Source organism: Ceratotherium simum, chromosome 20, assembly GCF_057802395.1.
Source record: "Ceratotherium simum simum isolate JZ-2026a chromosome 20, ASM5780239v1, whole genome shotgun sequence".
Classification (NCBI taxonomy): domain Eukaryota; kingdom Metazoa; phylum Chordata; class Mammalia; order Perissodactyla; family Rhinocerotidae; genus Ceratotherium; species Ceratotherium simum.
This window is the reverse complement of record NC_141919.1, coordinates 53103692-53118133: the sequence shown is the minus strand read 5'-3', so window position 1 is coordinate 53118133 and position 14442 is coordinate 53103692.

Sequence of the window (14442 nt, the reverse complement as noted above, 5' to 3'; positions counted from 1 at the left end):
TTTGAGTGATGCCCCATCGTACTCACAGGTTCTGCCCTCACAAACGGGGAGGGGTTAACCAGAAAGTGCACATGAGGGGGTGGGAATCTTGGGGGTCATTTAAGAATTCTGCCTAGTGCAGTGTGTGTTTCTCAAACCATACAGGACAAGAGAATCACCACAGCCAAATGAAGGAGGCCACGAAGTCCAGTAGTTTAAAGCCCCACCCCTGGAATCAGCCAGCTTCAGCAGGTATTACTGAGCTCCCAGAGGAAGTTACCTAATCTCCCTGGTTTCCCTACCCGCACGATGCAGATATGGAGGACACGGATTTCGTGGGGCTGTAGAGAAGACTTACTGAGCTCATCCATGCAAGTGTTTGGTTGGGTGGTTGGCACATGTTGAGTCAGAGTGAGTGAGCATCTCTCAGGAATGCTGTTGCTGCAGGGCCCTGGTGAAGAAGGTGATCCTGTGCATACAGAGCCCACCACACTGTTGTCAAAACTGAGCATGGAAAGGAGCCAAAGACCTCAGAGAGCTTGGGATGGGAATCCCGCATGCCAAGTACAAGCCTGTGTGAGGGCTTGAGAGGTCAGCTGTAGTAAGCATTCGGGGACCCAACAGGCCCTTGGATATGGCCAGATCCTCATCCAAATATACGTACTCTGGGCTGGGTGGAGCATTCGTCATGGGATGGGGGCCGATATGGCAGAGCTGAAACACCCACATGAGGCTGCCGATGTCTGCACTGCCTGCTTTGTTCTTTTAAAATGGACGACTTGGCTACAGATTTCCTGTGTTCTAGTCCTGCTTATAATACCAATCCCTCTTGGGGCCTGATATGAATTACTTAAGCTGCCTGCCTTCTGGGAAACAAGTTACATAAACCCAACTCCCTGTATGGCCCCATGCAAGCTGAGTGACTTAACAGCTTTGCTTTAAGTCAATCAAAACAGAGCCTGCCTGGGAGGGCATTCATTAGTGAATGCTGGCACAGCAGCTTCTGATGTTAATTATTGTTATTGGGAGGTGTTCATTAAGAATGTTGAGGATCATTTTGCAAGAGGCAGTGTTTATTAAAATGCAAATTGTCCCCTGCCACCCTCTCCCCTTCAAGGTCTGGACATCAAAGAGAACGATGCAGTGCATATTTTTTAAGACTTTTCCCACCGACCTGGTCCTGCGGCCTGCAGTCTTGGAGGACTATCCGCCTTTGGCTGTGGAAACTGTTTCATTTTGGTCTACCTTTTGGAAAAGAAATATCAGCAAGTATTGCGTTCAGAGCAATTATGGCCAGAATAGGGAATACACATCTCTGATGCGTATTGGAGAGTCTAGACCCATGCTGGACCACACTGCCACCACCAGCCACATGTGGCTATCGAGTACTTGAAATGTGGCTGGTTCAAATTGGATATGCTGTATGTGCAAAATACACACCAAGTTTCAATGACTTAGCATGGAAAAAAAATGAAAAATAGCCCATTAATGCTTTTTTTGGTACTAATTACATGCTGAAATGATAATATTTTGGCTACATTGGGTAAAATCACTTTTATTAAAAAAATTAATTCCAGCTGTGTTTTTTTACCTTTTAAATGTGGCTTCTAGACAATTTACAGCTACAGATGTGTCTTGTGTACTCTTTCTGTTGATCAGGGCTTTTCCAGATGGACTGAGGGCTCTGGTTCAAATCTTTGCCTTCTTGTTCAGAACAACCTCCTTTCTAAGCACTCTGCTTCCCATGTGGCTGCCTGCAACTCTGCCAGCCCTGAAGGACAGGGTTCCGGCTTGCATAGTGCTGGCACCACCTGCTCAAAGCCGCTGCATGATGCCCATTGTTGCCTAATGCACCTTCCCCCCTCCCAGCCACCTCCATGCCCTGGCTTTCTGCACGTGGTGCCCCGAGCCATCTCACGTGCTTCCAGGATTACTGCTCCTGCCATCCCCAGTCCCTCCCCAAGACCACGTCCCCTCTTACCCCTCCTGTGTAGCTTTCCCCCACACCCCTGCACATGGATGGACTCATGGCTTCCCTCCCTGCTTTCTTACTGTGTCTTGCATGTGTGTTTTTCACAACTCATTGACCCTGTGTCAACATTGTCTGTTCAATGTCCGTCTCCTCATTAGATTGAGTGTTCCTCTGGGGAAGGACACTACATCTTTTTATCTGCATCTCCATGGCAGGTAGTAAATATTTGTTACACAGTATGAAAGGCCCAGGGGATAAATAGCGCTTGGTTGCTAACATTGCATGTCTGCACAACGCTGCAGCAACAGCTGAGGTGCTGCAGGCTTTGTTTTTATTTTTGTTTAATCATTATATTTTTTAAATAATAATGAAAACCATTGTAGGGAGTGACCCAGTGGCTCTCTGGGGTGAGGAGGAGTTGAAGGTGCACTCTCTTCCCTTTCCAGGCATCCGGCCTCCACTCGGGTCACCTGCACCCCAGCCATGGGTGGAATTCTGGGTGCTCTGGTGGGTTGAAGGCTGAGGATTGCCACAAAGTGTCAATTAGCCACCCACCGGGATGGAGAGCCTGCTGAGTTAAGCTCAGAGTGAGATTGGCTGTTTGCCTGTTTTCACTGAGATAAAAATCTTTCTGCTGTGCAGGGCAGTGTTTGTGTGGTTGACCTGCAGGTCTGTTTGGGGTTGTTGAGGCTGTGTTGCTTCACATAACCGGCCTTCTCCTCCCCCGACCTCCCCATGTGAGGACTTGTCTGCTCCTGGAAGCTCCTGGAAGCGGCTTTGGCCCAATTTGCCCTCCTTCTGCCGACCACTGGCAGAACTCCTGAGCAGGTCACTGCCATTCAGAAAGGGTATCACGTTCCCGGGACATCCTACCTCAAGAAAACTCAATATGCACAAGGCTAACCGAGCAACGTACTTGATTAGGACCCATTCTCTCCCTGAGAAGGGAGCTCCTGGGGATTTACCCCAAGTCTCTACGGGAGTCAGCCGACATTAGTACTCAATTAAAAACGATCTTTGCTTTATAATGTGATTGAACTTAGCTGTTCAGGAACATACCTTTTGACAGATGAAGACCCAGCTTGTCTTTGATCAGAAGAGCAAAAAAAGTTTTGCCTATCCAAAACGTAAAAGCCATACTTAACTCATGCAAAGAAATACCGTCTCATTTACCCACCAAACTGCAAGGGGGATCCATCAAAGGCCGCAAGTAAGAAAGCGAGGAAGAATGCACCGGCCCTGGGGAGTCATCTCGGGTAAGCATCTGGGTCCCCAGGGCAGGTTGTGTCCTGGCTTTGGACAGCCCAGCTCCTTCCCCTCGACGTTGGCCTTTGGGGTCTCACCACGCTCCTGCAGTGCACCTGCGCGGTAATGCGATTCTCCACCACGTCCTGGAGGCACTCCCCCAGGACTGACGGACGTTGCTTCCCACTCAGTTAGACCAGATTTGAAACTTCAAGACACGCATTAGTTTCCTCCGAGGGATACAGGTTGTTGCCAGGCTATGCATTAGGCATTTGGTGGCAGGGTCCATGTTGCCCGTCCCTCCAGCCCTCCATAGCGTAAGCACAGCTGCCAGCATTCTCCTGCAGCTCCCCTGGCAGGCGGCATGAGAACTCCAGCTGGCCCAGCAGCCAAGAGCCCAGCTCTCCACCTCGACTTCTTCGGATGAGGTGCCGACGCCGGCAGGATACAGCTGTCTGAACGCCGACAGTACTCCTCCGCTCTCTGGCCTGCTCCAGGAAGGCTGGCGTGGGAACAAAGGTGCCACTGTTAGCCCGGGCCTTCTCCCACACCTGCCACCTCCTTTCTGAGTCTATGTGACTCTGGTCTTCCGGCGTTTTCTTGTCATTGTTTTCTTTTTTCTCTTTTTAAAATTCAAATACCGACTTTGTATTGACTGAACATTGACCGTGTACAGTTGGAGACTCAGAGCACAGAAGGCCTGGGCTCAGAGTTGGTGAATGGATCCTGGATTGTCCTTGGCCCTCAGGTGATACGTCACATGACCCCCCAGGCCTCAGTTCAATCATCTGTAAAATGAGCACATGGCCCTACATAATCTGTAATGTCCAGCCTCTCCAACAGTTTATAAAACCCACGAACACATGAAATCACTGAAATGAATATTTCTGTGAGCACCTAGAAAGACCATTCACCCTCCAGGCGGATTAAGTTGAACAGAGAAAAACCTCCCTGCTTCCCATCTCATTAGGCAAGAGCACCCATCTCGTATCTTGTGCTGGATCTCACCATTTGAAATATCGCATCCTTGGAAAAGCACAGCTATGTCCGTGTTTTGATTGTTTCGGAAACTGCATTTTAAATAGGAAGAGATTTTTCAGACTTGTGTCTTTGTGACATCAAAGTGCCCCGTTGAACAGTGTCCAGTTCAGACAGGTGACCTGCTGTTTTACCTTAGTAAGTGGAAACATCAGGCTGGCTGGCGTTGTCCTCCCGTGAACTGACTAAGCCCATTGCCGTCACACAGCAGCTCGGAGTGAAGGTGTGCACCTGCCAGCTGAGCGCAGGCTGCGTTTTGTTTTCTTTCAGGGCTGGTAAGGTGGATACGTTGGCACATCTGTGTTTACCACTGAGGTTAGAGATTTGGTGGGAGTTAAATATATCATGTTGAAAATGTAATTATTAATATTACCATGACTAATAATATCACAACTGATAATATTCACCACACATAATATTTTCACCTGCACTATCTCATTGGATCACCCTGAAAACTCGACAAGGGACCATGTTTTTGTTTATTGATGAGGATCTTAATTCTCAGAGACGTGAACTGATTTGCTCAAGGTCACACAGCTTTCGGGCTCATGACCCAGGTCTTCAGACTTTCAAGTCCCTGCTCATTCTGTCATGTAGTGTGCCTTTAAAATACACATCTGTAACAGTTTTAACTGGGAAGTCAAACAAATAGGTTGAAATAAAGAATGCAAATGGCTAACTATTTGAAGCTAAAAATTTTATAATACAGCTATTAAAACATTTTTATTTTAAACTATTATTTGAATAAAGATGGTTAGTGTTGTTCTGCAATCTATGTTAGTCTTGGTCTTCATTTCTGTGGATTACTGAAGGCCAGCTGTGGCCCTTTATTTATTTAAGAGCAATCTTTACATTTTAAACAAATTCCTTCTGAAAGCTATGACACTTATTTGACATACCATTAATTAATCATAAAGATCAAGGTTTCCCGGACTCACCTTCCAGAAATGTACATTACTTTTCTTTTCAGAAAAATCCTCATCAGTTGCTGTAAAATTCAACCAAACCTCTGCCCGCAACGCACCCAGTTTTAATGGAGGTTGACTTTCATCTGAAAGGTTTAACTTTGCTTCTGCAACACAAAATAGCATCTGTTGGTAAGGATTCAGTTAATCCCATAGATCTGGTTGAAATATAGAGCAATACCGATTCCCAAGTACAATTGCATTTCTCTCATGACAGTGCTACAAGGCTATGGGGAGGGTGTTGTCCCCAAGCCTCTGAATCGGGTGACCCCAGGAGACCTCACACCACGCCCTCCACATCAGTGTTCCAAGTTGGACTTCAGTGAAGGATTGAAGGTCACGGTGGGAAGCTCTTACCAGCTTAGGCCCTTTTTCTCAATAGCTGAACACCAGAATGAAGTGGAATGGGCAGGGCACGGGGGCACAGCAGGCCCTGTGGGCTGGCAGTGTTTGTGGACAGCCAATCACTTGTGAAGCTTCCAGTAATCTTGCTCTAGGATGTTCCCCTGTCCCAGGATGCTCCCCTGCCCCAGGGTGCTCCCCTGTCCCAGGATGCTCTCCTGCCCCAGGATGCTCCCCTGCCCCAGGATGCTCCCTTGTGCTACCTGCAGGAGAGACAGTGGAGGGAGCTGGGAGCTTTCTGCTGATGGTCAGGGTTCTAAGCAATTTGCAGAACTAAGTCAGCATCATCAATACAAAAGGGTACTTTTGCATAGGGCACAATAAGTTGCATTAAAAGAGATCTACTAGATTTTGTACTTTTATTTGTTTGAGTCCTTTCTATTTTTTTCTTGGTAAGAATAGCTAAAGGTTTGTGTATTTTGTTTATCTTTTCAAAAAAACAGCTCTTAGTTTTATCAATCCTTCCTATTGTCTTTTTAGTTTCTATCTCATTTATTTCTGCTCTGATCTTTTTTATTTCCATCCTTCTACTAACTTTGGGCTTACTTTGTTCATCTTTTTCTAGTTCCTTGAGATGTAAAGGGAACCCTGGTATACTGTTGATGGGAATGTAAATTAGTGCAGCCATTATGGAAAACAGTAGAGAAGTTCCTCAAAAAATTAAAAATAAAACTACCAGATGATCCAGGAATCCCACCTTTGGGTATTTATCCAAAGAAAATGAAAATAGGATCTCGAAGAGATATCTGCATTCCCACATTCACTGCAACATGATCCACAATAGCTAAGAAGTGGAAACAACCTCAGTGTCCGTTGATGCATGAATGGATAAGGAACATTGGTGTGTATGTATATACAATGGAATATTATTCAGCCATGAGAAAGAAAGAAATCCTGCCATTTGCAACAACATGGATGGAACTTGATAACATTATGCTAAGTGAAATAAACCAGACAAGGAAAGATAAATACTGTGTGGTATCACTTATATGTGGAATCTTATAAAAAAGTAAAACTTATAGAAACAGAGAGCAGTAAAGTGGTTGCCAGGGGATGGGGGATGGGGAAATGGGGTGAGGTTGGTAAAAGGGTACAAAGTTTTAGCTATAAGATGAATAAGGTCTGAGGATCTAATGTATAACTTGGTGATTATAGTTTATAACATTGTATTGTATATTGAAATTTGCTAAGAGAGTAAAACTTAAATGTTCTCACACACACACAAAAAATATATATATAAATATGGGAGGTGAAGTGTGTGTTAACTAACTAGATGGGAGGAATTCTTTCACCATGTATACATGTATTAAATCAACATGACATACACTTTAAATATCTTACAATTGTATTTGTCAGTTATACCTCAATAAACCTAACTAAATGTTTATGTTCAGTTTGAGTATAAGAAGGAAATAAAAAAACACAACAACAACAACAAAAACAACAGGAGGAAATCTAAATATATCAAATCCAAAAAAAAAGATCCACTACTATCAATTCTCACCTTAGATGATCAGGTCTCAGGGGTGAGTTGGAAGGCAGTGCTTGACTTGGACAAGAAGGAAACTGGACCAGAAATGATTACTACTAGAGAACGTGCACACAGACATACATTCACAGACGCATACACTCATACACACGTGTGCACAGACACACGTTCACACACACATACACTCATGCACAGAGATATAAAAATTCACACCACAGGAACACATACACATGTGCACAGACACACACATGTGCATACAAACATACATGTTCATGCACACACAGACTCACACACAACCCACACAGATGCACATACACACCCAATTAGTTTCTCTTATTTAAGTCTAAGGACCAGTAAAAGGAAAGTGGATTTTTTTCATTGTGTTTTTAAATTCTTTAAATAGAAGTTCATCTAAAATGCTGGAGTAGGACTGGTGTTTTGGTCTCCTAAACTGTGTAGGGTTTCAGACGTAGGTAGGTTGGTCTGCAAGTCCCGGGTTGAAGAGATAGCACTGTAGAATTGTACAGTGCCTTTCTTCTGAAGACCTCCAAACACTTCTGTCGATCACATCTCATGTGGCCTTACCAGAGGAAACACACACATTACTATTCCTGCCCTTGTAGAGGGAAACTGGGACATGTTGTGTCCATCAGTCAGCCCTGAGTTGCAATGCTGGGGCCGGGGAAATGGTAGTAGTCTCACTCATGGCAGACCGGGCATCATTGGTTTTGTTTATTACTGTGGGTGAAGACTGCAGCTGCACCGGCTCATACGCCTCTGGGCGGAAGCAGATGTATTTATGACTATGGAAATAGTAGAGAAGCAGCTCTTCAATCTGACCGTGTTGTAAATAACGACTGTGGACCTGCTGGTTCTGCCTCCTGTGACTTCTGTGGTCTGCCCACGGGGGCAACGTGAACACGGCCCTGTGGGTCTTGCATGGAACCCGAGCTCTGGTCCATTTTAATTAACATGGGAGCAGTGGGGGCCTCAGGCCCCTTCAAAAAAGCAGGCTCACATGAACTGCTGTGCTGCAGGGCATTAAACCTCAGAGCCACTTTGCCTGCATGGGAGAAGCAGTGCACTGGGGGCACCTGTCCCCTTCCGTCACCCTTACAATAGGGGAGTTCTGCATTGAACTGCGTCAGAAATCCTTGGCTCCCTGAGGAAGATGACCAGTTCTAAGGCACAGCATGGACTGCAGTCTCATCTCATTTGTTCTTTGTCTGCTGCCAGCATCAAGGGGAACAGAGTGCTCACGCATCCCTCAGGCCACTAAGCAAATCTTCGTCCTCCCTCGGAGAAGCCTCGCCCCGGCTGGGCCTTAATATCCCCCAGACCTTCCCTTCACCCAAGTTTTCTCCGTGAAGAGGGGACCCCGTCAGGCTCTTGACTCTGGCTCTTTCTTCCCATTTCTGCTTGCCTCCTCAGACTTCCACCAAGATCAGGATGGATGGAATGTCCGCAGCCAGGTTGCTCTTTTGTTGGAGTCCTCTGTGCACATATGAGAGTAACTGGAGTTAGTGTCTGAGATGTAAGAAGAAAGAGTCATTGATGAGCAAAGACGTCAGGTACCCAAAAGGATGCTGCAGATGCCAAAATATCTGTCCCACACCAAACTGACAGTGGAGACTGGGTTCAAGTCCAGGGGGTAGGGAAGACTGACAGAGGGTCCAAGCGGAGCCAGGAGCACGTCTAGGGGGCGTGGGGCATGTCAGAGACAGCACGGTGCAGGTGGGAGATGTGACCCACGGGCTTTAACTACGGGAGGGGATGGTGGGCTAGGTCCTCCTCCATGTTCTCCTCTCTCCCTCTCTTGGTTTCGGAGGCAGTGGAATGCAGGACATGGACACACAGAGCGAAGTCAGGCCGCCATGGGGCCATGTCTGCTCCCTGTGACACCCTGGAGGTCACACAGCACCTCTCTGTTTCACGTCTGTAAAGGGGAAGGGGCTTGGTGCCTCTCTCAGCTGAAGAGAGAGGAAGTCACTCTTCCCGAACCACTCACGAGTCCTGTCTCTCCGTGAGGCAGGTAACAGTGATGTCTGACATATGCAAATGAAGCCTGACTTGTCCCCTCAGTGGAACACTTCTGTCTGTTTAATCTGTGACCATGTGGTGTAGAATAACAGGAATACACAAAGTCTGACTCAATTTCATAGGACCAATTTTGTGGGGCCAGTAAGACTGCAGAGCTGAGATCATGGTGGGGATTGGGGGACCAGGCGCTTTCCTGTCAGCTTCTGTGACAACCAGCAGTGGAGTTCGCATTGTGTAAGCAGCAGTATAAAAATCAGCGATAGATAGATAGGCATACAAGTACAAACATACATACATGTGCACGCACACTTTTTTTTTGCTTTCACATGAAGCTGAAGGTAGCTGCAAGAGAGACTTTAGGAAAGATGTACAAGTTTACCAGGGCTGTTGAGCGCCCACTGAGCTCTCTTCTCAGTGGGCGTGGCTTCGAGTGGAGCCCCTCTGACAGCTGGGTGAGGTTCCAGGGGTTAGCAACACCATAGACCGTTGGGCCTTCAGGGCCTGCGTGCAGTTCACACGACCCCTCAATGACATTGATCACTTATGATATTATCGTTTATCGTTTAGTTGAAACACCTGCCTTAACCTATCCTTCTCGCTAGCCTGGGGCTTGAAAGGGACCTGGGACAGTCCGTTTGGGGAACTCAACTACCACCAAGGCCAGAGTGGGGTCCTTAGAAACACCTCTGGCTGCAGGGCTTAGCACTGGACATCATCTAGGGACACTGCCTGTGGCAAAGTTGATCCAAACCGTGGACCGATTCTGCTATATTTGTCTGTCTCCTCCAGGGCAGGCATGGAATTCATCTCCTGTGTCCTCATAATTGTCCAAGATTGCTAGATTGATTCTTGAATTAGAGGATTATTCTGAAGGAACTGTAGTATGACTTTAAAATTAAATAACAATCTTCCGGAATGTGGTTGCAGGATTCCCACGAGCCCTGTTATTTCTTGCCTGGGTTATTGAAACAGCCTCCTGGCCACCGTCCCGCCTGCCCTCCCAGCACTGCCCAGTCATGCTGACACCCACCCTTGGCCCGTCCCCACGAGACAGGAGACATCTGGGACGTTGTTAAAGGAAATGTCATTCCCGACACTTGTAAAAGAACTGTAGGGTCACTTGTTCTAGGGGGACTACTGCGATGGGGTTTGCAGTGAAGGAGAGAGATCAGACTCCACTCTGAATATAGCTGGGCAAGTGGGGACTCATGGCCCAGGAGTAGGGGTGGAAAATGACGGAGAGGAAGGTCAGGAGGAGGGGGCTTCTGGCCAAATTGACCCAACAGGATTCTTGCTGAAGGCAGCACAGGGCGATATGACACCACAGGGGGAAGGGGGGGGATGAGGGGCCCCATCAGATGCTGAGGGTGATCAGACGCCAGGGGTGAGGGATTCTGACTGAACTGACTGCATGGGTTCCTGGACCCAATTCCAACGTGTTTGTGTGGCTTCCCCACACCAAAAAGAGGTTTTTTGGCGTCAGCAGGGTGTCCGAGAATTCGCCTCAATTCTGATGCTGTCTACCCAGACATAGCATCAGATTCCGTGGGGAAAGGGCTCAGTCCGACCCCACAGGTAAAGACCACCCTCCCCTTTGGACTCCAGTCACAAGCTCAGGTTGTTACCTGTGTTTCCAGCCAACCGGCTACCAACCAGGGGTTCCCATGACCCCCTCCAACTCAGGATGCCAATCGCAAGTCCAGGTTGTTACCTATACTTCTGACTGACAGGTTCTAGGTCAGATGTCCCTATCCCCCCCTCCTTGGGCTTAGTTAATTTGCTCTAATGTCTCACAGACCTCAAGAAAACCCATTTACTCACTAGATTATCCATTTATTACAAAGGATATTAAAGGATACAAATCAACAGCCAGATGAAGAGATACATAGGGCGAGGTCCCGAACAAAGGAGCTTGAGGCGCAGCACGGTGGCACATGGAAGGCTCTGGTTCTCCGACACAGAAGCTGTCCTTTTTGGGTTTTTATGGAGCTTCGTTACATAGTCATGATTCACTAAGTCGTTGGGAATTGGCAGTTGAGTCAACCTCCGGCCCCTCTCCCCTTCCCGGAGGAGGTCTCGGGGGGACTGAAAGTTCCAACCCTCCAATCACATGCTTTGTTCCATTGGCAACCAGCCCCCATCCTTCTGGTGGGGTCCAAAGTCACCACATCAACACAAGAAAAGACATCTGTGTCACTCGCATCACTTAAGAAATTCCAAAGGTTTTGAGAGCTGTGAGCCAAGAATGAGGACAAAGACCAAATACATATTTCTCATTATAAATCACAATATCACACTGACTGGTCAGGATTCTTGCTAAAATTGAACAGTGCAGAGTCCCCAAGTGGAGGCCTAGCTGAAAAAGAGCTCAGAGGATCCTGGGTAGACTTTGGTCAAAGAGATAACTGGGCACCTCTCTGCAGTGCGCCCAGCCCCCCTCTGCACTGACTCCCAGAATCTCGTTTTACATTCAGGAGGGAAGGTGCAGCCGTGGGTAGCAGGCAGTTGCAGGGACTCCTCTGATTTCAGGCTGCCCTGAGAACAAAGGGCCCCTGCCTCCTAAGACAGGCCAGGCTTTCCAGGGGAGACCTGCCAAGGGGGCGGCCTGAACCTGTTCTGTGTCCTCCGGGCCTGTAACGAAAGGCCGGGAGTTCGTGAGGAGAGTGTGGGAGATCTTTAAAGGAGCTGCGGAGTGCTTTGCCTTCCCAGGCTTTTCTCCCCAGCGTGGGCCAAACGGGGGGGATTTGAGAGAATCCTGGGAAAGCTGGGCATGTGTGCCCCTGAGCTGGTGCCCGACTGGTGTGGTGGAATCTCAGAGGTTTAGAGGTTTCCTGAGGGCAGAGTGGGAGACACCAAGTGGTGCGGGTCCCGAGAACAGACGGAAATCACGGTGTGAGCCCCCGTGAGGTGCCCTGGGAGAGGGTTCCCAACAGCTGGGGACAGCCCTGCATATTATTTGACTCTGCGGGGGTTGTGGGGTTGTAGGGCCATCCTCTGAGAACTCGTGGGAGCCCCAGTAAGAAAGAGAGGCAGATCAAATCCATAGAGACAGAGAGGAGAATGGTGGTCCCAGGGGTTGGGGGGAGGGGGCTGGGGAGTTAGTGTTTAATGGGGTCAGAGTTTCAGTTTGGGGAGATGAAAAAGTTCTGGAGACGGATGGTGCAATGGTTCCATAAGACTGTGGATATGCTTAATGCCACTGAACTGTACACTTGAAAATTGTTAAAATGGTAAATTTTATGCTATGCATATTTACCACAATGAAAAAAAATAAAGTGTCTGTGGAAATAATCTTTGGATGCTGGTTTACAAGGTGACTAAGCACTCTCCTGTCCTCCTTTGTGACTGAAAACAGAAAATTAATCATTTAACATCTGTTAGGTGCGGACCCCCAGGTGACAAGAGACACAAAAGGACCCCGGGTGACCGGTGCACTTCCATTTGTGCTGTGACAACAAGGAGGAAGTGACAGAAATGACAGCCAACAATGGAATAAAAAAACTCATGAAAAGGATAAATTGGAGCGCCTAAGTCTGGAGAAGACGTTGAAAGAAAACCATGACTGTTCTGTGTGCTTGGCCCCCCTGAGTCGACGGCCCCCCTCTGCCATGCACTGGGGGGACCGAGGACACTTTCAATTGCCAGCCTGCTGGCACTGTCAGCCCTCAAGTCTTCGGAGAAAGGCAAAGGGGTGACTCACCCAGAAACGGTGCAGTGTCCTGTGGGAACCCGCACACGAGATTCCGGCACCGGGACCCCGCGCCTGATCTAGTTCATGGACAGCTGGCAAGATTGTAAGAGGTGCCGCTCAGTGTTTCTTTTTCAAAAGCCTGGCTCCATTTAACAAATGAAAAGTAGAAAAGAAGATTAAGGAAGCAGTAGGATGCCGCATGGGCTGTGAATGAAATGAACGTGGTAATCGTTTGGTGACTGAGGGACGATGTCAGACACTTACTCATGATCGGTGTGTAGGTGGTAGAATTGCATGTCAATTTCTCATGAGCTGTTTATTTGTGTTAACGAGAGTATTTTAATGAGAATAGCAGAGTAACTCCAGAACTTTTTTAGGATGGTTTAAGACCTAGCAGTGATTTTAGTTGTCTATTGCTGCATAACAAATCTTAGTGGCTTTATTTAATTTTTTTGTGAGGAAGATCAGCCCTGAGCTAACATCCATGCCAATCCTCCTCTTTTTGCTGAGGAAGACCAGCCCTGAGCTAACATCTATTACCTATCCTCCTTCTTTTTTTTCCCCAAAGCCCCAGTAGATAGTTGTATGTCATAGCTGCACATCCTTCTAGTTGCTGTATGTGGCAAGCCACCTCAGCATGGCCGGACAAGCGGTGCATTGGTGCGCGCCCGAGATCCGAACCTGGGCCGCCTGTAGTGGAGCGCACACACTTAACCGCTAAGCCACGGGGCCGGCCCCAAATCTTAGTGGCTTTAAACCTCAAACCTTTATTATCTCAGTTTCTGTGAGTCAGGGATCCAGGTGTCCTTTGCTGGGTGGTTCTCGCTCAGGGTCTCAGAAGCTGCGATCTCGGTGTTGGCGGGTCTGCTGTTCTCTCAAGACTGGAGCGAGAGGGGGGCTCTTCCTCCAAGCTCACTCCCTCAGCTGTGGGCAGGATCCCGGTCTGTGTACGGGTTGGGTTGAAGGCCTCTGCTCTTCGCTGGCCCTTGGCTGGAGCTGCCAGTCCTTTGCCAGGGCCCTCTTGTGGGACAGCTCCCAGCAGGACAGCTGGCTTCCTGCAAAGAGAGCGAGCAAGAGGCAAGGGAGGGGGAGCGAGACAGACGCAGTGTCCTGTAGCCTAATCATGGATGTGACATCCTATCACTTTGTAAAGAAGTCAGGAGGCCAAGCTCTCACCAAGGAGAGGGGATCACCGGGAGCTGCGGATTCCAGCAGGTCCAGGGGGCCCTTTAGGAAGCTGCCAACCACGATCAAGACGAAGAAGGATGCTAGCCGACACGGTTGGAAACGGAGGCTCACGGTGAGTTCTAGCAGGTGGACCCTACCTTGGGACTTGGCGTCCCTCTTCTGACAAGGAGCCTCCCCATGAATATAGGGGTCCCCTCCTCTAGTGGGTGGAGGGAGGCAGTGGGCAGGGGCAGATCTAGGCTCCCGTCAGCATGGTTCCCCTGAGGGACTCTGGCCTGACCAGGATGAAGTCCTCTCTACTGCAAGCGGGGACAAATGTGGGTCTTCATCCCCATCAGGAGCTTGTATCTCTGGTTTCCAAGGGCGGCCCGGGCCGTGCCTGGACAGAGGCGCCCACTCTCCTGTTCCACAACCGGGTGGCACAGCCAAGGAG